The sequence below is a fragment of the Pan troglodytes genome, chromosome 8 (assembly GCF_028858775.2).
Source record: "Pan troglodytes isolate AG18354 chromosome 8, NHGRI_mPanTro3-v2.0_pri, whole genome shotgun sequence".
Lineage (NCBI taxonomy): Eukaryota > Metazoa > Chordata > Mammalia > Primates > Hominidae > Pan > Pan troglodytes.
In genome coordinates, this window is record NC_072406.2 from 22378610 (window position 1) to 22393416 (window position 14807).

The 14807-nt window shown below is 36.0% G+C and overlaps 1 long non-coding RNA gene across 3 annotated transcripts in view; it reads right to left on the reverse strand.

Moving 5' to 3' along the window:
- Window positions 1-14807, reverse strand: part of LOC107966900 (uncharacterized) — a 570559-nt gene that overhangs the window by 219988 nt on the left and 335764 nt on the right. For all 3 annotated transcript variants that reach the window (XR_008537673.2, XR_008537675.2, XR_008537674.2), the window contains one exon: window positions 4192-4332. This is a non-coding gene — a long non-coding RNA (uncharacterized LOC107966900). The remainder of the gene's footprint in view (window positions 1-4191; window positions 4333-14807) is intronic.

Below are 14807 nucleotides of genomic sequence, written 5' to 3' on the forward strand. Positions count from 1 at the left end.
AACTCACTCCTGCAAGTCCTTTCAAAAGGGCACTAATCCCACCTCTACTCACCTAAAGGCCCCACCTCATAAAACTGTTGCGCTGGGGATTAAATTTCAACATGAATTTTGGAGGAGGCACAAGCATTCAAGCCATAGCTATTACTCTCTGCATACCTCTCTCCACTCACCTCACCACTCCTGAGAAGTCTAGGGTTAGGGCCAGCACCTGTCCCAGAAAGGTGCCCAGGTCTTCTCCCGAATCTGTTCTTATTACCCAACCTCTTTGACATTCGCATCATATTTGGGCATTTGATATTTGCTTTTATTATATTTATTGTGGGTGGCTGTTCACAAAGTAATTCTCTCTTTATTCTAATTTAATTCTACAAGTTCTCTTCATTGCATTATTAGAGATTCAGTTAAGATGCACTTTCTCTGCCAGTTCATCTTGGTACCTAAACAGGTAGAGCAAACCACAGGTCATTCTGTTGGAAGAGAATGTATTAACCTGTGAACTTGAATAGCTTTTGTTTTTCTTACTGGGAAGGAAAGTCAAATATCCTTCATTATTATGTTCAGTCTGCACCCATCTCTCTGCTTTGTTCCCAACAAAATTTGAAATTTTGACTTTATGTTCTAATTTACATTTCATAGTTCCAGAATTTTCTATATTTATAACTTACTATATGTTTCTTACACTTTTATTCAAATAAGTTTCAAAATGAGAAACTGATTGTGTAAATCTGCACTATTTGCATGTTATTTAACCACTGTGCCTCAGCTCTAACCATCTCTAACAGGAAATTATTTTGCATTCCTCTTTTATGGGGCAGTTTGTTTGTTTAAAGTTAATAAATTTAAAATTCTTAAAATATTATCTGATACATTCTAAGCATTTAAAATGTTAGTTACACTTTATTATCGTTACTAATTTTTAATTAAATACCCCTTTAAGGGATAAAACAACTCAACAAGTAAAAGAAAATAACCCCACTAAAAACTGGGCAAAGGACATGAATGGATATTTATCAAAAGAAGAAATATAAGTGGCCAAGAAACACATGAAAAATGCACAGTATCAGTAAAAATCAGACAAATGCAAATTAAAAGCACAATGAGATACTATCTCACATCAGTTAGAATGACTATTATTAAAAAGTCAAAAGACAACAGATGTTGGTGGGGATGCGGAGAAAAGGGAAGGCTTACACATTGTTGTTGGGAATTTAAATTAGTTCAACCTCTATGGAAGACACTATGGAGATCTCTCAAAGGATAAAAAATAGAATTGCCATTTGACTCAGCAATTCCACGACTGGGTATTTACCCAAAGGAAAATAAATCACTATATAAAAAAGATGCCTGTTCTCATATGTTCATTGCATTACTGTTCACAATAGCAAAGTCATGGAACCAACCTAAGTGTCCATCAATAGTTGACTGGATAAAGAAACTGTGGTCTATATAAACCAAATAATACTATTCAGCCATGAAAAAGAATGAAGTCATGTCCTTTGCAGCATCATGAATGAAGCTGGAGGCCATCATTCTAAGTGAACTAACTCTGAAACAGAGAATTAAATAAGCAATGTTCTCACTTATAAGTGGGAGCTAAACAATGGATACAAAGAGACATAAAAATGGAAATAATAGACACTGGGGACTCCAAAAGAGTTAGGAAGTGGGTGAGGATTGAAAAATTACATATGGGATGCAATGTTCACAATTTGGGTAATAGGTATACTAGAAGCCCAATTCCAACCAGTACACAATATACCCACATAAGAAACATCCACCTGTACTCTCTGAATCCAAAATAAAATAAAATTGAAGAAAACATAAAACAGGATAATAAGTTTGTTAAATTGAAAAAAATACTAGTTCATAAATTAATAAGTTTAATAATGGTCTTCTCATTACTATTATATACTTTCTCTATTTTTACCTTATAAATATAATGCTTTATTGATTCTTTCTCCAAATATTTATTTAACGGTTATTTTATACCAGTTACTTACTTTCTAGATGCTAGGTAAAAAGAAAAGAATAAATAAGGCCAGGTAAAATCGCTGGCTACATGGAGCTTACATTCTTGATTTTGAATGATACAAGTATCTTTTTCGGATAAAAAGAATGATTTTACTTGTTCAAAAATGATGTTTTAGCAAGACCAAAGTAAATAACAAAAAACATGAAAGAAATACATTTTAAAGGTAAACAATGTCATCTGCCTTTTGGGTAGGACCCATGCAAACATGACCAGAGGTCACTCCCACTACGCATATTGCTTATTTTAAAAAAACAAACAACAAACAACAAACAAACAACAACAACAAAACAACCCTGGCTTATTTCACCTGCTGAATCCGTGGTTTTCAAACAGTTGTCTTACCAGCGACATCAACGTCATCTGGAAACTTGGTAGAAATGCAAATTCTAGGGCCCCACCACAGACCTGCTGAATTTGAAACACTGGTGATGGGACCCAGCAATCTGTGTTTACAAGAGCCCTTCAGGTGATTTGGATGAAGTAGCAGAGGGCACAGTCAGGGAAGTGAGGCAAGGTGGAGAAGCTCAGCTTACCAAAATGAAAATCAGCTGGCATGACTGATGCTCGCAATTACCATTTCTATATAGAGACGCAGTTTGCAAAGTCATATAATTTTATACTAGTCAATTTTTACAACAGTTGCTATGTTATTGTATTAGTCTGTTCTCACACTGCTATAAAGACATACTGGAGACTTGGTAATTTATAAAGGAAAGAGATTTAGTTGACTCACAGTTCCATATGGCTGGGGAGACCTCAGGAAACTTACAATCATGGTAGAGGGTGAGAGAGAAGCAAAGGCACGTCTTAATGGCAGCAGGTGAGAGAGAGTGTGAGAGAGCACAGGAAAAACTACCATTTATTATATAAAACCATCGGATCTCATGAGAACTCACTCACTATCATGAGAACAGCATGGGGGAAACTGCCCCTATAATCCAATCACTTCCCACCAGGTTCCTCCCTTAACACCTGGGGATTACAATTCAAGATAAGATTTGGGTGGGGACTTAAGGCTAAACCATATCAGTTATGAAATATGTTTATTTTGAAGATGAGAAAAACTGAGAACTTTACATGTTAATTAAGTGGCAGAGTAAGGAAGGAACACAGGAATCCTGGCTGACTCTCACATTATTCTTTCCATTAAAACACATACTGTGGAAGGTTATTACCTATATGATCAAGCCTTCTAATGAGGTTTCCTTGCAAATCTCTAAGCTAACTGCAGTGGATTGAACATTTGTGTTTTCCCAAATTGATATGTTGAAATTCTAATACCCAAGGTGATGGTATTAAGAGGTGGAGCCTCTAAGAGGTCATTAAACCAGGAGGGTAGAATTCCCATGAATGGGATTAGTGCCCATATGGAAAGAACTCCAAGAGGTCTTACACCCTCTTTCTATCATGTGAGGATACAAGAAGACAGCCATCTGCAACCCAGAAGAAGGCCTTCATCACAGCCTGACCATGTGGGCAGCCTGATCTCAGATTTGCAGCCTCTAGAGCTGTCAGAAATAAGTTTCTGTTGTTTAAAAGCTACCCAGTTTACAGTACTTTGTTATATCAGCCAGAGCTAAGATACTAACTACAGTCTAAGCCCAAATATGATTTTCTTTTTTTTTCTCTTTGAAGAACTCTGAGATTCTAAAAACAAACAAACAAACAAACAAACAAAAACCAAAAAAAACCAAGAAATTGAAAGTGAATCTAAAATTTAATTCAAAATATCAAAGTAATATGCAAAACATTTTCAAAAATCGCTGTGTCATGTTATAATTGGCATCACCCTTTCCTTAAGACAATTGTAACGTATAAGAAAAAAGTACATGGCATCCCCAGGAGGCTTATCTAGTAGATCAGGGCTCTTATTGGTACAACCCATGGAACATGGCATAAGCTTCATGGTTTTTTATGATCTAGGCTCAAAAGTCACATGAGGTCACTTCCGTCACATTCTATGGGTCACTTCTGGCATACTCTATTGGTTAAAACAGTCCAAGCCTGTTTTGATTTAAAGGGAAAGAAAACTGTCTTTATGTCTTAATGGCAGGAGTACCAAAGCTTGTGTAGTGATGTCTTCACTGACCTCAAGCTGCCATAGTCCAACTTTTGAGCACAAATTATTTCCATTTCTCCCTTTTGCAAAACATACTTACTCCCCACTAAGATCCTCAAAGGTCTCCTTCCATTCCAAGCTCAGGCCCAAGGTCCAAGATATTTTAATCTGCATCAGATCCAGGTGGGGCTCATCCCTTCTGGTTCAATTGCTCAGGTATGTCTTCTCTTGGTTTAAAGGCCTATTAACCAAAAAAACAAGTTATTTGCTTTCCATATACTCAACACAAAATGGAGGGCTAGGCAAGCTTTTGTACAACAGCAATACCTAATTCAATTCAAAGCGAGGAAACAGGCCACACATGGCAGTCCCTGGCCTGTAGCAATATTAAACCCAGCAGAACACTCATCAATTACCTCCGTTTAGGGCCCCATATTGCACCGAGTTAGAACCCTGTGACTGCAGGGTCTGTATTCTAATCCTTTGTTTCACCTTCTGAGACATGCTTTCTTTCTCGTAAGAAATAACCCATGTTCACAGATGCAGTTTTTTCAGCCTGTCTCCTGCTCATAAAAATTTAGAGGTCTCAATATTCATTTCAGTTGGGCTGTTCTCTGTCTCTTTTAATCTAACCTGGTAAAATTTCTAAAACTTTATAGGCGTCTTATGAAACAATAATCTACTCCATTAGAAGAAGCCACACCCACACATTTGTTTTGGGTATGTCCTTCTCTACCTTCACTATTTCTGATGCGTTTTTAGGACAATATCCTTCAGATTTTTAGAATCCCTATTGTTTACCGGTGAGGGCCTGCCCAGGCACAGCCATCATACATTTACAAGGCCCCTGGCTTCCTGAAAGTATCTTCATGCGACGGCCTTGGATCTTTGTAAAATCTGAATAAAGGCTTGTATAGTCATAGCCATGGATTAATTTTAATATTTGCCCCAGACTGTTTCCAAGCTTTAAGTTCAGTTCGCTAACAGGAAAGACTGCCACGGATGCTTTACAATGTCCTGCAAATTCTATTAGAAAACTACAAAATGTGTTCTTTTCTTTGATGCTCTCCATTGGCACTGGTCATTGACAGTGAGCAGAAGCTAGATAGCATTTTCAGTATTCTGCCTGGAAGTCCCCTTAGCTAGACTCCAAGTCTATTCAGTACATTCAGTATTTTCCACATTACCAGAGGTGACAGTTTTAGTGTCTTGCTCAAAATTTCAGAGAAAGTAAATTTGCCCCGGAACTACAATGAAGATTACTCTGAGACCATCACCCCAGTGTCTGAGCCCCTCAGTGAACTCCAGCACTTGTTTTCTTGGCTATTTAATCAGGTGTCACTGTCAGGCGTCCTTAAAGATGGAAATTAGATAGTAGAGATTTAAGTAATCACTGCATTTCTAATTGGAATGAAGATGGTTTTTAACTTTTGCTTGAATCCAGAATCATAACATATATTGGCCCTTTTACTGGTTATCTGTGGTTAAGAAGGTATACCTCAGAATGGCTGGGGAATTTATCCTGCATGTGTATACCTTTGCACAAGCTGATTGTGGAACAGACCATTGCTCTTTGCCTTTGCTTTCCAGTTTAGTTACTTTGTTTTCTTTCTTTCTTTTCTTTTCTTTTTTTTTTTTTTTTGAGACAGAGTCTTGCTCTGTCATCCAGGCTGGAGTGTTGGCCAGGCTGGTCTCGAACTCCTGAGCTCAAGTGATCTGTCTGCCTCAGCAGTGGTGCCATCTCGGCTCAATGCAATCTGCGCCTCCCAGATTCAAGAGATTCTCATGCCTCAGCCTCCCAGGTAGCTGGGATTATAGGCACACACCACCATGCCCAGCTAATTTTTCTATTTTTCGTAGATACGGGGTTTCACTATGTTGGCCAGGCTATTCTCAAAATCCTGAGCTCAAGTGATCCAGCTGCCTCAACCTTCCAAAGTGCTGGGATTACAGGCATGAGCCACTTCATCCAGCTCAGTTTAGTTTAAATTATAACTTAATTTTTTCTTTGCCTTGTGGTTTAGTTACAATTATAACTACTATAGATTTAACGAACTTTTAATCTTGTTAAGCCATGCTGGACTCTTATAAAAATACTTTTGGAAAAATTGCTTCTATATTTTAACTAACACAAACACCGTCGTGATATTCCTATAATCAGTCTCACATCACCTCCCTCAGGTTGTTGGCCTCATTTTAATGCTACTTTTAAACAAAAGGTATTTGATTTCTCTTCCTCTTGGCTACCCTTTGCCTAACCCCTAATTTAAAACTGCCAGTTCCTTACATTCATCACTTAAAAAGAAATGCATTATCAGGTAAGAAACTTGCTCACTATAAAAGTGCAGAAACACTTTTTGCTTCATCTTTATTACTGTGGCATGTATGTCTGATTAGTGTCCAGTACTGGTTTTTATAAAGCTCCATGAGAAACAGCACATTTTAAAAAAATTATCCAAGATATTAAACAATATGGATAACATATTTCTTACTCTCCAAATGTAAGTGTGAATCTACTTTATCTGAAAGAAGACAGACTATAATTTAGCAGGTTAGTAGGTGGTCATACAGTAGTAGCATGAATGGGGAGTCATTTTTAGGACACTCGTTTTTGCACAGAAACATGGTGCGGGCCTAGGACGAAATGCATACTTTGTAGGAAAATCAAGCATTGGAAAGTACAAATCTTTGTAGCAGCCTGTTAACCTGTTTGCTGACTTCATTCTTAAACCCTACCAATCCACTGATGTTGGTGTGATCCTTGTTATGCAAATCAGGTCATGCCATTCTCCTAGTAAAAATATGCTAATAGCTGCTCACTCTACTCAAGAGAAAGTCTTTAACTGCTTATTAGTACTCTTGAGATCTGTATCATCTACTGTCCATGCCCCTCTGCTGACACTTCTATTTTTAACTACCTGTTTTTACTCCCCACCACTTGTAACCCTGCCCATGAAAGCGAAAGTGACCTATTTTCAGTATTGTTCAAACAGCTGCATGTCTCCCTTTGGGCCTTTGCATATGCTATTCTTCTTGCCTGGATCCTTCCTCCAACCTACCCTACTTTCAATCATGTTCATGTAATTGGGAGGATTGCTTGAGCCCTGGAGGTAGAGGCGTTGGTGAGCTATGATTGCACCACTGCACTCCAGCCTGAGTGAGAGAGTGAGATACTGTCTCAAAAAACAAACAAACAAAAAAATCCTGTCATTACCTCACATCATGTCTAAAACAACTCAAAATTGGTCAAAGATCTAAATGTAAATTTTCATGACCTTGAACCAGGCAATGATTTTTTAGCAATGAACATCAAAAGCACAAAAAACAATGAAAGAAAAATATTCAGGCATGACTTCATCAAAGTTTAAACTTTTTATCCTTCAAAACACACAATCAGTAAAGTAAAAGGCCACACAGAATGGAACAAATGTACAAATCCTTTATTAGATAAGAGACTAGATTCCAGAACATATTGAGAACTTCTACAACTCAAGGATATAATTTACAAATAAAAATTTAAAAATGACCAAAGGACTTAAGTAGACATTTCTCCAAAGATGATATACAAGTAGCTAATACACAAAAGAAAAGATGATTAACATTATGAGTTATTAGGAAATACACATCAAAACAGCATAATTGAAATTGTAAACCTGTGGAGAAACAGATCCCTTGATACCCGTCTTCCCAGCCCCTGTAAACCACCATTCTTTTCTCTGCTTCTATGAATTTGACAATTTTAAATACTTCATATAATCAAAGCATGCAATACAGTCCTTCTGTGATGGATTTATTTACTTAGGATAATGTCCTCCAGGTTGATCCATGTTGTAACAAATGGCAGTGTTTTCTTCTTTTCAAAGCATGAATACTATTCCATTACATGTCTGTATACATCATATTTTGTTTATTCATCTGTTAATGATATTTGGGTTGTTTCCATATTTTGGCTATTGTGAACAATGCTGCAATGAACACAGAAGTACAGACATCTCTTGAAGATCCTAATGTTAATTCTTTGAATATATGCCCAGAGGTGGGATTCCCGGATCATATGGTAGTCCTGTTTTTAATTTTGAGGAACTTTCAGACTGTTTCCCATAATGGCTGAAACATTTTACATTCTTACCCACAGCATACAACAAGAGTTCCAATTTCTTGCTAATGCTTGTTATCTTTCAGTTTTCTTTTTCTTTTTTGATGACAGTCATCCTAACAGCTGTGAGGTAATACCTCATTTTTCATTCTTGTTTTAATTTACATTTCCATCATTATCAGTGATGTTGAGCACTTTTCCATATGCCTGTTGGTCATTTGTGTATCTTCCTTGGAGAAATGTCCATTCAGGTCCTTTGCTGTTTTGTAATCGAATTAGATTTGTATTCTTTTTTTTTTTTCTAATGAGATTTAGGAGTTTCTTAAAAGAGTCGACTTAATGTCATGTGAATTATACTTCAATTGTTAAAAATTAAAAATTACTTCATAATCTTTTTTTTTCTTATAAACAGGAGGTTGCTAGTGGGATTTAAAGGTCTCATGTAGAATAAATTTTAAAAATTAACTTCAGTAATAATGCTTTCCACTTTCTCTACTAAATTTACTTGACCCTTCTTTATTAAAAATTAAGTACTAAAAGTGTGTAGGGCCATAAGAAAAGAAAAATAGGAAGTGCCCTGAATAAAAGCACTCAGCTGAAGGGGCAACTGGGAGCTCAAACCCAAGCTACTGCCCATTTCCAAGCCACACACCCTTGAATTTGCCAAAAGTAAGAGGTGCTGCTTTACAATTTGCACAAAGGTGCTATGTGATCTAGCATTAAAATTGACATAAATCATGCAGGAGAAAGAGAGAAAGAGACAGATGCTGTTTTGATATCATTTTAATTTTCATTTTAATGCAAAGAGAAATATTATGTCAAACTTAATGGCAAATAAGAGCAGGAGACTCTCTAAATAATAATATGTATTCAGGAGTGGGCATTTCGATGGTAATAAATACGCCATAGTAAACTATGTGCATAGTGAGGGAGTTAAAGGAAGAGAAAGGCTTTTAACGAAAAAACAAGAAGGGTTACACAAGTGCTTCAAATCAATTATCCTTGGCTATAAATGTCAAGAACAAAGGTGACATCAGTCCAATGTTGGACAGGCAGTTCCTGGGCAGATGTCCTCATAGAATTATGCATATACACACACATATATGTACGTATGTATATATATGGACATATATGTATATATGTATACATATATACATAATATGATATGTATATATATATAATTCCTCTTGGATTATATATATATACACATAATATGTACATATGTCTACATATATGTACATATATACACACACATCCTGTGCATGGTTGTGCATGGTTGTGGTTTCTGCAGAGTCTTTTGTGATAGTTCAAGTGTGAGAACCCACCCTTCATGGCCTTCCTCAGCTTCATTTGTTAGGGCTTCACACTAGTGACTCCATTTTGATTCTGACAACTTTTACATTTCCCCGTTTTGATCAAGTTCTTTCTCCAAAGCATTGTTGATCAATCAACTTTGAGTTAGCTTTTAATTGTCCCTTGTTACCAGGATGGACCTCTTTAAGTTTGTTGGCCAGTTCCACATGAGAGGAAGTAACTGGGAACTAGAAATGAGTGTCAAAACCCACTTATTACAGTTGAGCAAAAAGGAATATCTCCAGGAAGTGGCTCTTAGGCTAAGTGTACCTGGAGTCCCTTGTTATGTTCAATTTTTGTTTGTTCCATAGATACTGGCTATCACATCAAAGTGCTGGACCAGCCTTATTCTGTTAGGACTTCTACTTCTGCAGACGTACAAGGAAGAGGTTAAAAGTTTTGAAAAAGGAAATACGAAGTTAAATTAACAGTAATGTGTTTTTGAGTCATGAACCTAAGCTTAACTCCATACATTAAATGATCATGGGGAATTAGGTAAGACCTGTTGTAACCACGTGGCCTGTCTTCTTATTTTATGTATCTGGGTCTCAAATTCCCCAGAGGAATTTATCCAGGTACAGGATGTAGTGTTAGCAATAGCATAGATACTTTCTTATTTAACCAATACATAATATACAGAAATTATATCACTTAGTATCTCATGATTGGGTTGGATTAAAGCAAAGATTGTTCTAAAAAGGAACCAATAGTACCTCTGAAGAAAAAGATACGTTAGAGATGTTGCCACAGTTATTCACCATGTAAGTAAAGTATTAAAGGATCCCCTAAGTCACGTAAAGATCTAGGTTTGGCATGATTCAACATTATGTCAAGATATCCTCAGAAGTTACTGATTATGAAATTTTAATTCCACCATTGTCTTTCCAAGTAAAAACTATAGGCATTAAGTGGGATAAGGGTAGAGTATTATAATATGAAGTCTTTTTTTCGTATCTTGGGAAAAGCTCTCTACAGTGTGAAAACGTCAGCTTCTTACCCTGACTTGCAGTTTGAATGTCTCTGGTAATAGCATCAGGCAATTTGGTGAACTTTCTGTGTGGCTCATGTATCAAGCATGAGACTTGTGTCTTAAAATTCATCTAGTGTTACCTTAGAGGGCTTTAGGATCAGAGCAATTCTGCCTTTTAGTTCCATGGAAGAAAGTTGGAATGGAGTTTCTCAGAAGAATTTAGGATCCAGTCCAGTCTACAGATTGATAAAAATAACTCAAAAGCAATGTAAAAGTCTACAATCCAATAGCAGGTGTACCATAGTGTTTCTTTAGTAACATAATTTTCTCTACACAGTCATCACAATTTCTACCAAAGTTAACAGTAAGGCAAATTTGCTTGTAAAATAAGCTAAGTGTTATCAAATTTTGCCTGATCATTTACACAAGTGCAGAAAGAATAGTGATTTGACTACGTAGGAGTCTCAGGTTTAAAAACCTCTTGAGGCAGCAAAGCCAAACCAAGGCAGGCTTTAAATTTTGCCAGCAGGGCCTATGAGCAATTTAAATACGGCATTCCCATCAAAATCTAAGTGATACAGGAATGTTTTCAATATTATCTTATTAAAAAAAAAGCAGACTCTTATCAAACTTATTCAAAAACTGTATTGTCATAAATATAAGGATACTCATTGATAGTTTCCAAATTTTGAAGGGATTAAGTTGGGAGAAAAAGTAAATGTTTTTATGTTTGTTCACAAAAGCATACTTTCCCAAATTCTTGTAAACACTAGATAGTTTTTTTTATTTTATTTTTCTTTTAATTTTACTTATTTAAGTCCTGGGATACATGTGCAGAATATGCAGGTTTGTTAAATAGGTATACAGGTGCCATGGTGGTTTGCTGCACCTATCAACCTGTCACCTAGGTTTTAAGCCCCACATGCATTAGGTATTTGTCCTAATGCTCTCCCTCCCCTTCCCCCCACCCCCAACAGGCCCCAGTGTGTGTTGTTTCCCTCCCTAAGTCCATGTGTTCTCATTGTTCAACTCCCACTTATGAGTGAGAACATATGGTGTTTGGTTTTCTGTTCCTGTGTTACTTTGTTGAGGATGATGGTTTCCAGTTTCATCCATCTTCCTGCAAAAGACATGAATTAATTCTTTTTATGGCTGCATAGTATTCTATGGTATATATATGCTACATTTTCTTTATCCAGTATATCATTGATGGACATTTGGGTTGGTTCCAAGTCTTTGCTATTGTGAATAGTGCTGCAATAAACAGATGTGTGCATGTGTCTTTACAGCAGAGTGATTTATAATCCTTTGGGTATATACTCAGTGATGAGATTGCTGGGTCAAATGGTATTTCTGGTTCTATATCCTTGAGGAATCACCACACTGTCTTTCACAATGGTTGAACTAATTTACACTGCCACCAACAGTGTAAAAGCATTCCTATTTCTCCACATCCTCCCCAGCATCTGTTGTTTCCTGACTTTCTAATAATCACCATTCTAACTGGAGTGATATGGTATCTCATTGTGGTTTTGATCTGCATTTCTCTAATGACCAATGGAACAGAACAGAGAACTCAGATATAACACCACACATCTACAACCATCTGATCTTCAACAAACCTAACAAAAACAAGCAATGGGGAAAGGATTCCCTATTTAATAAATGGTGCTAGGAAAACTGGCTAGCCATATGCTGAAAACAGAAACTGGACCCCTTTCTTACATCTTATACAAAAATTAACTCAAGATGGATTAAAGACTTAAACGTAAAACCTAAAACCATAAAAACCCTAGAAGAAAACCTAGGCAATACCATTCAGGACATAGGCGTGGGCAAAGACTTCATGACTAAAACACCAAGAGCAATAGCAACAAAAGCCAAAATTGACAAATGGGATCTAATTAAACTAAAGAGCTTCTGCACAGCAAAAGAAACTATCATCAGAGTGAACAGGCAACCTACAGAATGGGAGAAAATTTTTTCAATCTATCCATCTGACAAAGGTGTAATATCTGGAATCTACAAGGAACTTAAGCAAATTTACAAGAAAAAAAATAACCAATCAAAAAGTGGGTGAAGGATATGAACAGACACTTCTCAAAAGAAGACATTTATGTGGCCAACAAACATATGAAAAAAAGCTAATCACCACTGGTCATTAGAGAAATACGAGATTGTTTAAGAGAAACTTTTCTTAAATCTGAAAAACAAAAGCTTTAAGTAAAGAACCAACAATATTTCAAATTAAAACCATACAACCAATATTTGTATTAGTTATTCAATCTCATGTATTACATTTTCATTCTGCTTGATCTTGTTTAGTAGTTTCACAAATTCATCAGTAGCTTCATTAGTGTTCTGGAAAATTTTTACTTACTTCATTGATCTTAAAGTTATTAAAACCCTGTATTCAAGAGTACTTGTTAGACTTTTTCTCATGAATTTGATTACAGGTTTCTTTAGTGAGAAGTCAAAAGTGTTGATGACAAAGACTTATTAATAGAATAGCCATAGTTAAAATTCTGATGGACGTTCATTATAACTAGCAATTGACAAGGAAATTTGGTTATTTCCATGGCATACAATATTTTCATATGACCACCAAAATTATGACTAATGTTATTAGATTTCTTTGAAGTTATATAATTTTTAAAATACTTATTAATAGTATACCCAAGAATGTAACTGAAAGAAGATCCAGAATCACTTGTCATTTGACCACACTTCCCATACAGTTTAACACATCAAAGAAGCCTACTTATTTCATATCTCTATAAAATGAGAGGTACTTCCTTTGAAGTTCTCTGGACCCAACTAGAAAGTATCAAAGTTAATGCTGGTCGAAAAGACTTAATCTAGAACTTTAATACTAGAGAAGCTGCCACAGGTGTCAACAGTTTAAAACAACTGATTGAAACAGTATCACATGTCATTATGAAATAATTGTCATCACTTAATCAGAGTGATAATCAAAAGATTTCAAAACCAATACAGAAAGTTACACAGAACATTTTTGAAACTCATTTTTCCTAAGTAATCAATAAAAACCAATAAATACAATTTGAAACACATGAAGTTACACTGATGAAACAGAACATATTTTTTCTTAAGCCAGTTACATAAAAGCTAAAGAAAAGCCCCTGCTGTGTGACTGCTTCTTCTTATGAAAAATGCACTGAGATAACTGGGAAGTTAAACCTGATGAAAATCTGCGTGAACTTAATCAGACATAGGAAGAGTGTATGTCCAAGGTTATGAGTATACACCACATAAAAGAGGAATGTGAACAAGAAAACTAGTAACTTGTGAAGCGGAATACGTGGCTCTTAGGAAAAGTACAGAAAGTTTTATGATTACATGGAACAATTCAGACATGTCAAGAAAAGCAAAGAGTACAGAATCAAGTGTACTGGAGAAATAAATATTCTCTACACTGTAAAGCTGCAGTTTAGAAGATGTTTGGAAATTTAAAGAAACAGATTCCAAAATTAATCAAAACCACTCACAAATTTTACTAAGATCAGATCAATACTTCAAGGAAATCCTCTTGTTCTAAGCTAAGGGGACAACATATTAGTTTTGTGTCAGTATATTTTTAATATCAAAGCTCAATGTTTAGAAAATTTGTAATTCCCTTCTAATTATAGCCAACTTAATCACACACAAAATTTCTTTCACAAATTCATTTTTCATAAACCTTTTGTGACTTACTTAGACCTTTAGTTTTGTCCTATACTGCTTCTTTTTTTGTTTTGTTTTGTTTTGTTTTTTTCAGACGGAGTCTTGCACTGCCGCCAGGCTGGAGTGCAGTGGTGCAATCTCGGCTCACTGCAATCACTGCCCCTAGGTTCAAGCAATTCTCCTGCCTCAGCCTCTCCAGTAGCTGGGATTACAGGCATGTGCCACCACCCTCAGCTAATTTTTGTGTTTTTAGTAGAGACGGGGTTTCACCATGTTGGCCAGGATGGTCTGGATCTCCTGACCTCGTGATCCACCCACCTCGGTCTCCCAAAGTGCTGGGATTACAGGCGTGAGCCACTATGCCCTGCATATACTTCCTTTTTCTTAAATAACCAGTCATTTTACGTGACGACAAAAAATCTAGCAAATAAGATTATTTCTCATACAAAGGTATTCTCTTTTTTTGTTATACCTTTGTATACGGAATGACATATATAGATATAAAAATTAGAATTTTTGACTCTCAGAAACCTTAATTTCTACTGAAAACTTTAAATATTTTAAATTGTCACATATCAGTATTCTGTAGATGAGAACAGTCTTATAATTTTTA